Raw genomic sequence first — 11,241 nt, 5'->3', positions numbered from 1 at the left:
CTATTTTTAGTTTTTTAAGGAACCTCCATACTGTTCTCCATAGTGGCTGTATGAATTTACATTCCCACCAACAGTGCAAGAGGGTTCCCTTTTCTCCATATCCTCTCCAGCATTTGTTGTTTGTAGATTTTCTGATGATGCCCATTCTAACTGGTGTGAGGTGATACCTCATGGTAGTTTTGATTTGTATTTCTCTAATAATTAGTGATGTTGAGCAGCTTTTCATGTGCTTCTTGGCCATCTGTATGTCTTCTTTGGAGAAATGCCTATTTAGGTCTTCTGCCCATTTTTGGATTGGGATTCTTCACAAACAACTGTAAAGTAGGCAGTAACTAACCATGCTCTATAGCCTGATGCTGCATTGTAGAGTGGAATCCTTATAGGGTTCACTTTTCCTCCAGCCTTATGAATCCCTAGGAAAATCTATTTAGCTGTGGAATCACTGATCAACTTGTAATGCACTTTTCCATAAGTTGATACCTAGGCATAGCCAGTTTCAACCATAGAAACAAATACTTACTGAATACCTTAATAACAGAGATACAAGAGCAGGGGCCCTAAAAGGAATGCATAATCAAAGAGGGAAGAAAGAAAAGAAAACAGAGTGTGAAGTTACAGCAGGAGATCTCAGTGTGCACTGGGGGAGTCCCTAACAGTGGTGCTTAAACATATTCTTATGATAATCAGTCAAGGTCTTATAACACGAAGTAAATCTAAGTTGATCTGAAGGGTAAGACTTAGCCAGGCAATGAAAAATGGTACAGAGTCTGGAAGCAAGGGGAACTGTATGTACAAAGCACCAGGAACAAGAAGATGTGGTATATTCAGTGATCTGCAAAATTTTTAGTATAAAGGAGAGATAAGAAATGAGGCTGAAAAAGTGAAAAGGAGACAGTGAAAGATATTTGATGCCATGCTAAAAAGTTTCTTTTTTGTCTGTAAAAGATAACCTGTAAGACAGTGTTAACATAAGAAGAAGTTTTTGATCCATGGAGGAAGATGCTGTCTCAGTGTCTTGCTATTAGAGATTTGTGTCTTTAGGTCTTCAAGACTTAAGTTCAACTGTTTATATCATGGTGTCACTAGTACTAAGTCAATACTGGTAACACTTCAATCAGTGTACAATGGTTGCAAATAAGGCCAGGCGATAACATAACTCAGACCATGTACATAGGGGTCAGGGGTGGTCTTCCTGAGAGAAATAGAAGGTTAATGAAAGAAAAGTGAAAAGTTTTATTCTTCTGTGATTTGTAGGTCATTGGTTGGAACTCACAAGCATTTCTTCATGTAAACATTGTGGCAAACAGTGGTAAAACCTTCTGCTTCTTCCCTCCTTCCAACAAACAAGAGCCAGGAACTCTGGCTTCCTGGACCTAACGTGATGCGTTATCAGTAAAGACAGAAAATGAGATGAATAGAGGGTATGGAGAGAGCAGGCTAAGAAACAGAAGGCAGAAGAGAGAACAACTACTCCAGGGAGAGGTACCAGTAAGTGCCCAGAATGTGCTTCTTATGTAACTCTCTGGGGACCTTTCTCTTCCTCCAGCCCCCATCTTTTGCTTCTGGTCATCCATACTTTCCCACCCAAGACAATCTGATGTTGGAAACAGTCAGCCAGCCTTATGTACCTCTGAGAGTGTGCTGTGTGTATGTGTGAGATTTTCTAAGGGTGTTGTTATTGTTATGCTGTCTTTCTGTCTTCACAGAATGAGATAAGGCCAATTCAGTAGACTAAGGCACAGAACATCAACCCTGTTCTCTTTCAAGGGTTTTTTTTAGATTTTTACTGGAGTAGAGTTGATTTACAATGTTGTGTTAGTTTCAGGTGTATAGCAAATTGAATCAGTTATACATATACATACATCCACTCTTTTTTAGATTCTTTTCCATACAGGCCATTACAGAGTATTGAGTAGAGTTCCCTGTGCTATACAGTAGGTCCTTGTTAGTTTTCTATTTTATATATAGTAGTGTGTATGTGTCCAAGGGTTTTTAATCTAAGGAGGAAGTTATGCAAGGTGTAAACAGGGAAAGGGTATGAAAGAGAAAGTTCAACTTTTTATTTATCCCTCCCCTTTCTTTTTGTCATAACTAGTCTTTCTGCCCAATTCCCTGGCCTGAACTCACCTTGGGGTGGAATGAGAAATTCAAACTACACTTCTATGGAAGGCAGAATTAGAAAATTGTGCAATTAAACACTGAAAACTAAAGACTTAAAAACAGCCTTAAATCTTGATATTTTTTTTACTCTAAAGGATTGTTTAAAATACACTTAATTTCAAAATTATTCTGCTTTTAATAAAACATACACTATAAAGACAAAGATCAAGATAAAAAACTAATTCATTGTTTAGAGCTGTGTTTAAGTTATTTTCCTTGCATGAATAGGCCTTTGTATCTTTATAGTTTTGGTCAACTTTTAGTAACTGGAACATAAGCTCTTATTTTTGGCTACAACTTCAATAAAAATGCCTTTTTAATGGGGAAAGTATCTTCCTATCTGACAAATGCACAATGCATAAAATATTAAAGGTCTTAAAATAGAAAAGTGGTGTGATCCCAGAGAGAGGACTTCTTTATACACATGGTACTTCCCTGATCAAAACACATATGTTCTGTCATCCTTGAGCTGGGATTTGGTCTTCTTGACCTTACCCAGCCTGTGCAATAAACCAACAATGTTTTAAGTGATGTTTCCAGTAGCTACAACATTTAACATGTAATAAATCAAATCCCAGATCCAATTAACAAAATGCAACTTCAGTATTGAACTATTAAACAAAATTTCCGAAAACCATGTGAATCCAAAGAAAAAGAAATTATCTTAATCAAAAACATCTTTAGTATAAATTAACTAATTCTATCCAAGGGACCATAAGCTCTTTAAAAACACAATTTTAATAAAATGATAAAACATTGATTTAAAAGGTATATATATAATGAATCACAAATATCAGCTGTTAAAGTGGTGTTAAGGGAAACTAAGTGCTTTAAATCACAAATTACCACCATTTAGAATCTAACACAGTAAAATTAAATGTTTAAGAAGCAAATTGATATCTCCAAAGTAAATAAGATGTTAGTATTTTTATTTTTAACACTTTCCATACAATGACTTTCTGCTTTTCTTTTTTCTAATAATATGTCTGTTTAATTTTTTCTGGGAAAAAAAGCCTTAAGAACCCGGAGAACAAGCATGAATTAGATTCAATTCAATTTATGGAAATTCAGTCTTATGATACTCTTCAAAGATAGCTAATACTCAAGAACCATTTTCCCTGGTCTCTTTATTTTGTTATACTCTTTACAATGTCTTCTCTGTTAATAAGTTACTACAGGCCTTTCAAGTTTTTTTACCATTTAGTCTTGACTTCCACGTCACATTTCTTGACATAAAGGCTTCATCAGGTATACTGCAAGCTGAGTTTCCCACTGCAGTATTGGCCAAGATTACTACTCAGCTGCTATAATTGAGGGTTCCATTCCTATTCTCTGAAGATAGAGTATGGTACTCTCTGTGGGTCAGTGATGTTGAATAAGTATGTTTGTCCCCACTTGATTGAATAGTTCAGTATTCTTGGGATTTCGACTCCCATATTTTCTGTGATATGGACACATCAAGAGCCGAATTGCTCCGTTCAATGAAAGAGATCACCGTGGCAGCAGTCATCAAAGCTACCATTGAGCAAAAAGACATGCTAAGCACATTGCCTGGAAAGTTTTCAGATGTGTTAGAGGAATAAAAGGAGGTCCAGTGGTTAGGATTCTGCAAATATTGGGTTGGCCAAAAAGTTCATTTGGGTTTTTCCATAACATCTTACGAAAAACCCAAACAAATTTTTGGCCAACCCAATAGTTATACCTACTTATTCTTTCTCAATGACTACATTCACAGTCCTTACCCCTTCTTACCTCGTCCTATGAGGAGCTTGCAATCTTAATCAGTAATTAATATTCATTCAGCAGAGAATAATTTGTGCATGCTGTAAATACAGCAGGTAGAATGATTGTATTTTAGGGAAGACTGACAACAATATAGCACTTCTATAATGCTTGAGGTCAAGGAGAGACATTAGATTAATATTTATTTAGTTCTAACTATGTGCCAAGCACTTTCACATGTAATATTCCATTAAAACTTTCATCTGAACAGTGGCCAAGATGGTGGAGTAGAAAGACCCTGAACTCACCTCCTCCCACGAACACACAAAAATCACAAATATCTGCAGAACAACCACCAATGAAAAAGACTGGAACCTACAGGAAAAGATTTTCTACAACTAAAGACATAAAGAAGGAACCACAGTGAGACAGGTAAGAGGGGTAGACTCACAATATAATAAAATCCTATACCCCCTGGGGTGGGCAACCCACAGACTGGAGAATAATTATATTGCAGAGGTTCTCCCATAGGAGTGAGAGTTCTGAGCCGCACATCAAGCTCCCCAGCGTGGGGGTCCAGCACCAGGGAGATGAGGCCCCAGAGCATTTGACCTTGAAGGGCTTAGCAGGGCTTAACTGCAGGAGCCCCACAGGACTGGGGGAAACAGAGACTCCACTCTTGGAGGGCACACACAAGATCTCACATGCACCAGGACCAAGGGCAAAGAAGCAATTTGATAGGAGCCTGGGCAGACCTACATACTGGTCTGGTCCAGGATCCTATCTCCTGGAGAGGTGGGGGGTGTCGGAGGCTCACCCTGGGACATAGACACTGGTGCAGACATATTTGGGAATATTCAGCTGTGTGAACCCTGCTGCTGCTGGCACCTGACATCTTGGCTCATTAACACCAAGACCTGGCCCTACTCAACAGCCTATAGGTGCCAGTGTTGCCAGGCCAAACGACTAACTGGGGAAAAACAGCCCCATCCATCAGTAGACAGGAAGCCTCAGACTGTCTGAACCCAAAGCTGCTTCTAAACACAACACAGACATGGCCCAGCCTACCAGAGGGCCAAGACCCAGCTCCACCCACCAGTAGGCAGGCACCAGCCACTCCCACCAGGAAGCCTGCCCAAGCCTCTAGACCAGCCTCACCCACCAGGGCACAGACATCAGAAGCAAGAAAACTATGATTCCACAGCCTGCAGAACCAGTCTGCCAACATAGGCCAGACCCTATCCTGTTATCAGGTGGCCCCTGGTTCTGCTCACCAGCAAGCCATTGGAACCTTCAGGATACCCTGGACCCCATACCCAACTGTCTCAGGAACAGTCCCCCCTACCAATGATCTGAAATGAGCTCTGGAATCCCTGGGCCCTATAGCCAGACTCCAAGAAACACCGCTGCCTGCCAGTAGTCTGGCACTAACCCCAGGATCTGGTTTCACCTGCCAGTGGGAGGGCAATAGCCCCAGTACCTTAGGGAATCTGACTCCACTCAGCAATGATACAGAACTAGCCCCAGGGCTCCTAGGGTTTCACAACAAGCCTTATCTTGACCAGGTCCCATACAACAGCAGCCAGCAGCATACGAACAAAGTAGGGCCTGGCAACCAACGAGACTAGGGATCAACTAAGCCTACCAGACCACCCACATAGTCAGCCCACCACAAAAGAAGGCCCCATTCAGCCCTCTTAGTGGGAACCCCTAGAGCATATAGCTTGGATGATGAGAGGGGAGTGCATGGCTGGAATGCATAGGACATCCCTATAGAGGGCCACTTCTCCCAGATTGAGAAACATAGCTAACCTACCATATACATAAAAATACAAATAGAAACTTTGACAAAATGAGGCAGCAGAGAAATATGTTCCAGACGAGGGAACAAGATAAAACCCCAGAAGAACTAATGGAAGTGGAGACAGGCAATCTATCTGAGAAAGAGTTCAGAGTAATGATCATAAAGATGATCAAAGAATTTGGTAGGAAAATGGATGCACAGAGTGAGAAGTTAGAAGTTTTTAACAAAGAGTTGGAAAATGTAAAGAACAACAAAACAGAAATGAAGACTACAATAACTGAAATAAAAAATGCACTGGAAGGTATCAATAGTAGACTAAATGATGCAGAAGAACGGATCAGTGAGCTGGAAGACAGAGTAGTGGAAATCACTGCCACCAAACAGAAAAAAGAATAATATGAAATGAGGAGTATAAGACACTCTGGGACAACATCAAGGACACTAGTACTGACATTATAGGGGTCCCAGAATGAGAAGAGAGAGAGAAAGGGCCTGAGACAGTATTTGAAGAGCTAATAGCTGAAAACTTCCCTAACCTGGGAAAGGAAATGGTCACCCAATTCCAGGAAGCCCAGAGAGTCACATACAGTATTAAACCAAAGAGGAATACACCACAACACACTGTAATCAAAATGACAAAAATTAAAGATAAAGAGAGAATATTAAAAGCAATAAGAGAGAAGCAACAATTTACATACAAGGGAACTCCCATAAGGCTATCAGCTAAAGCTTCAACAGAAAATGCAGGCCAGAAAGGAGTGGCACGATATATTTAAAGTGATGAAAGGGACAACCTACAACCAAGAATACTCTACCTGGCAAGTCTCTCATTCAGATTTGATAGAGAAATCAAAAGTTTTACAAACAAGCAAAAGTTAAAAGAATTCAAAACCACGAAACTAGATATACAAAAAACGTTAATGGAACTTCTCTAGGAGAAAAAGAAACGCCCACAACTAAGAACAAGAAAGTTACAAGATTAAAAAGCTCACTGATAAATGCAAACATACAGTAAAGCTAGGAAATCATCCACACACAAAGCTAGTAGAGAGGTTAAAAGACAAAAGTAGTAAAATCATCTGTATCCTCAATAAGCAGTTAAGGGTTACACAAAACAATTAGATGTAAAATATGATATCAGAAACAGTCATTGTGAGAGGAGGAGCATACAAAAGTAGGGTTTTTAAAATATATTTGAAATTAAGAGATCAGCAACTTAAAACAAGCACGTATATATAAACTCCTATACAAAAACCTCATGATAACGAGACACTAAAAATCTATGATAAAAATACACACAAAAAGAAAAAGGAACCCAAACATATCACTAAAGATAGTCATCAAATCACAAGATAAGAGAACAAAAGAAGAAAAGGGAAAAAAGGACCTAGAAAAACAAATTCAAAACAAGTAACAAAATGGCAATAAGAACATACATATTGATAATTACCTTAAATGTAAACGGACTCAATGCTCCAGCCAAAAGACAAAGACTGGCTGAATGGATACAAAAATAAGACTTTTATAAATGCTGCCTACAAGAGACTCAATTCAGATCTAGGGACACATACAGACTGAAAGTAAGGGGAGGAAAATGATGTTCCATGCAAATTGGAATCAAAAGAAAGCTCAAACAGCAATACTCATATCAGACAAAATAGACTTTAAAATAAAGACTGTTACAAGAGACAGAGAAGGACTCTACATAATGATCAAGGGATCAATCCAAAAAGAAGATATAACAATTATAAACACATATGCATGCAACATAGGAGAACCTCAATACATAAGGCAAATGTTAACAGACATAAAAGGAGAAATTAACAGTAACACAAAAATAGTGGAGGACTTTAATACCTCACGTACATTAACGGAAAGATCATCAGACAGAAAATCAATAGAAAAACGCAGGCCTGAAATGACACATTAGACAAAATGGACTTAATTGAACACTTATAGAGCAGTCCATCAAAAAGCAGGAGAATACATATCCTTTTCAAGTGCACATGGAACATTCTCTAGCACAAATTACATGCTGGGCCACAAAACATGCCTTGGTAAATTTACAAAAATTGAAATTTTACCAAACATCTCTTCTGACCACAATGCTATCAGACTAGAAATCATGTAAACGGAAAAAAACTGCAAAAAGCACAGACACATCGAGACTAAACAATATGCTACTAAACAACCAATGGATCACTGAAGAAATCAAAGAGTAAATGAAAAAGTACCTAGAGGCCCTGAACCAAGGTGGCAGAGTAGAAGGACGTGCTCTCACTCCCTCTTGTGAGAACACCGGAATCACAACTAGCTGCTGGACAATCATTGACACGAACACACTGCAACTCACCAAAAAAGATACCCCACATCCAAAGACAAAGGAGAAGCCAAAATGAGATGGTACGAGGAGCACAATCACAGTAAAATCAAATCCCATAACTGCTGGGTGGGTGACTCACAAACTGGAAACACTTATACCACAGAAGTCCACCCACTGGAGTGAAGGTTCTGAGCCCCACATCAGGCTTCCCCACCTGGGGGTCTGGCAATGGGAGGAAGAATTCCTAGAGAATCAGACTTTGAAGCCCAGTGGGATTTGATTGCAGGACTTCAACAGGACTGGGGAAACAGAGACTCCACTCTTGGAGGGCACACACAAAGTAGTGTGCGCATTGGGACCCAGGGGAAGGAGCAGTGATCCCATAGGAAACTGAACCAGACCTACCTGACAGTGTTGGAGGGTCTCCTGCAGAGGCGGGGGGTGGCCGTGGCTCACCATGGGGACAAGGACACTGGCAGCAGAAGTTCTGGGAAGTACTCCTTAGTGTGAGCCCTACCACAGTCAGCCATTAGCCCCAACAAAGACCAGGTAGGCTCCAGTCAGTGTTGGTTGCCTCAGGCCAAAAAACCAACAGGGAGGGAACCCAGCCCCACCCATCAGCAGTCAAGTGGATTACAGTTTTACTGAGCTCTGCCCACCAGAGCAACAGTCAGCTCTACCCACCACCAGTCCCTCCTATCAGGAAACTTGCACAAGCCTCTTAGATAGCCTACTACACCAGAGGACAGCAGAAGAAAGAAGAACTACAACTCTGCAGCCTGTGGAACAAAAACCACATTTACAGAAAGACAGACAAGATGAAAAGGCAGAGGGCTATGTACCAGATGAAGGAACAAGATAAAACTCCAGAAAAACAAATAATTGAAGTGGAAGTAGGCAACCTTCACAAAAAGAATTCAGAATAATGATAGTGAAGATGATCCAGGACCTCAGAAAAAGAATGGCAGTAAAGATCGAGAAGATGAAAGAAATGTTTAACAAAGACCTAGAAGAATTAAAGAACAAACAAACAGAGATGAACAATACAATAACTGAAATGAAAACTACACTAGAAGGAATCAATAGCAGAATAACTGAGGCAGAAGAACGGGTAAGTGACCTGGAAGACAGAATGGTGGAATTCACGGCTGTGGAAGAGAATAAAGAAAAAAGAATGAAAAGAAATGAAGACAGCCTAAGAGACATCTGGGATAACATTAAACGCAACAACATTCACATTATAGGGGTCCCAGAAGGAAAAGAGAGAGAGAAAGGACCAGAGAAAATATGTGAAGCGATTATAGTTGAAACCTTCCCTAACATGGGAAAGAAAATAGCCACCAAGTCCAGGAAGCACAGAGAGTCCCATACAGGATAAACCCAAGGAGAAACATGCCAAGACACATAGTAATCATTGGCAAAAATTAAAAACAAAGAAAAATTATTGAAAGCAGCGGGGGAGAAAAGACAAATAACATACAAGAACTCCCTTGTTAGGAGTTCTAACTCCCATAAGGTTAACAGCTGATTTCTCAGCAGAAACTCTACAAGCCAGAAGGGAGTGGCATGATATACTGAAAGTGATGAAAGGGAAGAACCTCCAACCAAGATTACTCTACCCAGCAAGGATCTCATTCAGATTCAATGGAGAAATCAAAAGCTTTACAGACAAGCAAAAGCTAAGAGAATTCAGCACCACCAAACCAACTCTACAACAAATGCTAAGTAACGTCTCTAAGTGGGAAACACAAGACAAGAAAAGGACCTACAATAACAAACCCAAAACAATTAAGAAAATGATCATAGGAACATACATATCGATAATTACCTTAAACGTGAATGGGTGAAACGTTGCAACCAAAGACACAGGCTTGCTGAATGGGTATTAAAACAAGACCTATATATATGCTGTCTACAAGAGACCCACTTCAGACCTAGGGACACATACAGACTGAAAGTGAGGGGATGGAAAAAGATATTCCATGCAAATGGAAATCAAAAGAAAGCTGGAATAGCAATACTCATATCAGATAAAATAGACTTTAAAATAAAGAATGTTACAAGAGACAAGGAAGGACACTACATAATGATCAAGGGATCAATCCAAGAAAAGATATAACAATTATAAATATATATGCTCCCAACATAGGAGCACCCCAATACATAAGGAAACTGCTAACAGCTCTAAAAGAGGAAAGTGACAGTAACGCAATAATAGTGGGGGACTTTAACACCTCACTTACACCAATGGACAGATCATGCAAAATGAAAATAATAAAGAAAGAAAAACTTTAAATGACAAAATACACCAGATAGATTTAATTGATATTTATAGGACATTGCATCCAAAAACAGCAGATTACACTTTCTTCCCTACTGTGCATGGAACATTCTCCAGGATAGATCACATCTTGGGTCACAAAACAAGCCCCAGTAAATTTAAGAAAATTGAAATCATATCTAGCATCTTTTCTGACCAGAACGCTATGAGATTAGAAATGAATTACAGGGGAAAAAAAGAAACAACACAAACACATGAAGGCTAAACAATATGTTCCTAAATAACCAAGAGATCACTGAAGAAATCAAAAAATACCTAGAGAAAAATGACAATGAAAACACGATTATCAAAAACCTAAGGGATACAGCAAAAGCAGCTCTAAGAGGGAAGTTTATAGCTATAGAGCCTACCTCAAGAAACCAGAAAAATCTCAAATAAACAATCTAACCATAAACAGCAGATTACACTTTCTTCCCTACTGTGCATGGAACATTCTCCAGGATAGATCACATCTTGGGTCACAAAACAAGCCCCAGTAAATTTAAGAAAATTGAAATCATATCTAGCATCTTTTCTGACCAGAACGCTATGAGATTAGAAATGAATTACAGGGGAAAAAAAGAAACAACACAAACACATGAAGGCTAAACAATATGTTCCTAAATAACCAAGAGATCACTGAAGAAATCAAAAAATACCTAGAGAAAAATGACAATGAAAACACGATTATCAAAAACCTAAGGGATACAGCAAAAGCAGCTCTAAGAGGGAAGTTTATAGCTATAGAGCCTACCTCAAGAAACCAGAAAAATCTCAAATAAACAATCTAACCATACATCTAAAGGAACTAGGGAAAGAAGAACAAACAAAACACAAAGTTAGCAGAAGGAAAGAAATCATAAAAATCAGAGCAGAAATAAATGAAATAGAGATGAAGAAAACAATAGAAAA

The sequence above is a fragment of the Physeter macrocephalus genome, chromosome 4, assembly GCF_002837175.3.
Source record: "Physeter macrocephalus isolate SW-GA chromosome 4, ASM283717v5, whole genome shotgun sequence".
NCBI classification, from domain to species: domain Eukaryota; kingdom Metazoa; phylum Chordata; class Mammalia; order Artiodactyla; family Physeteridae; genus Physeter; species Physeter macrocephalus.
Note: the sequence above shows the minus strand (reverse complement) of the source record.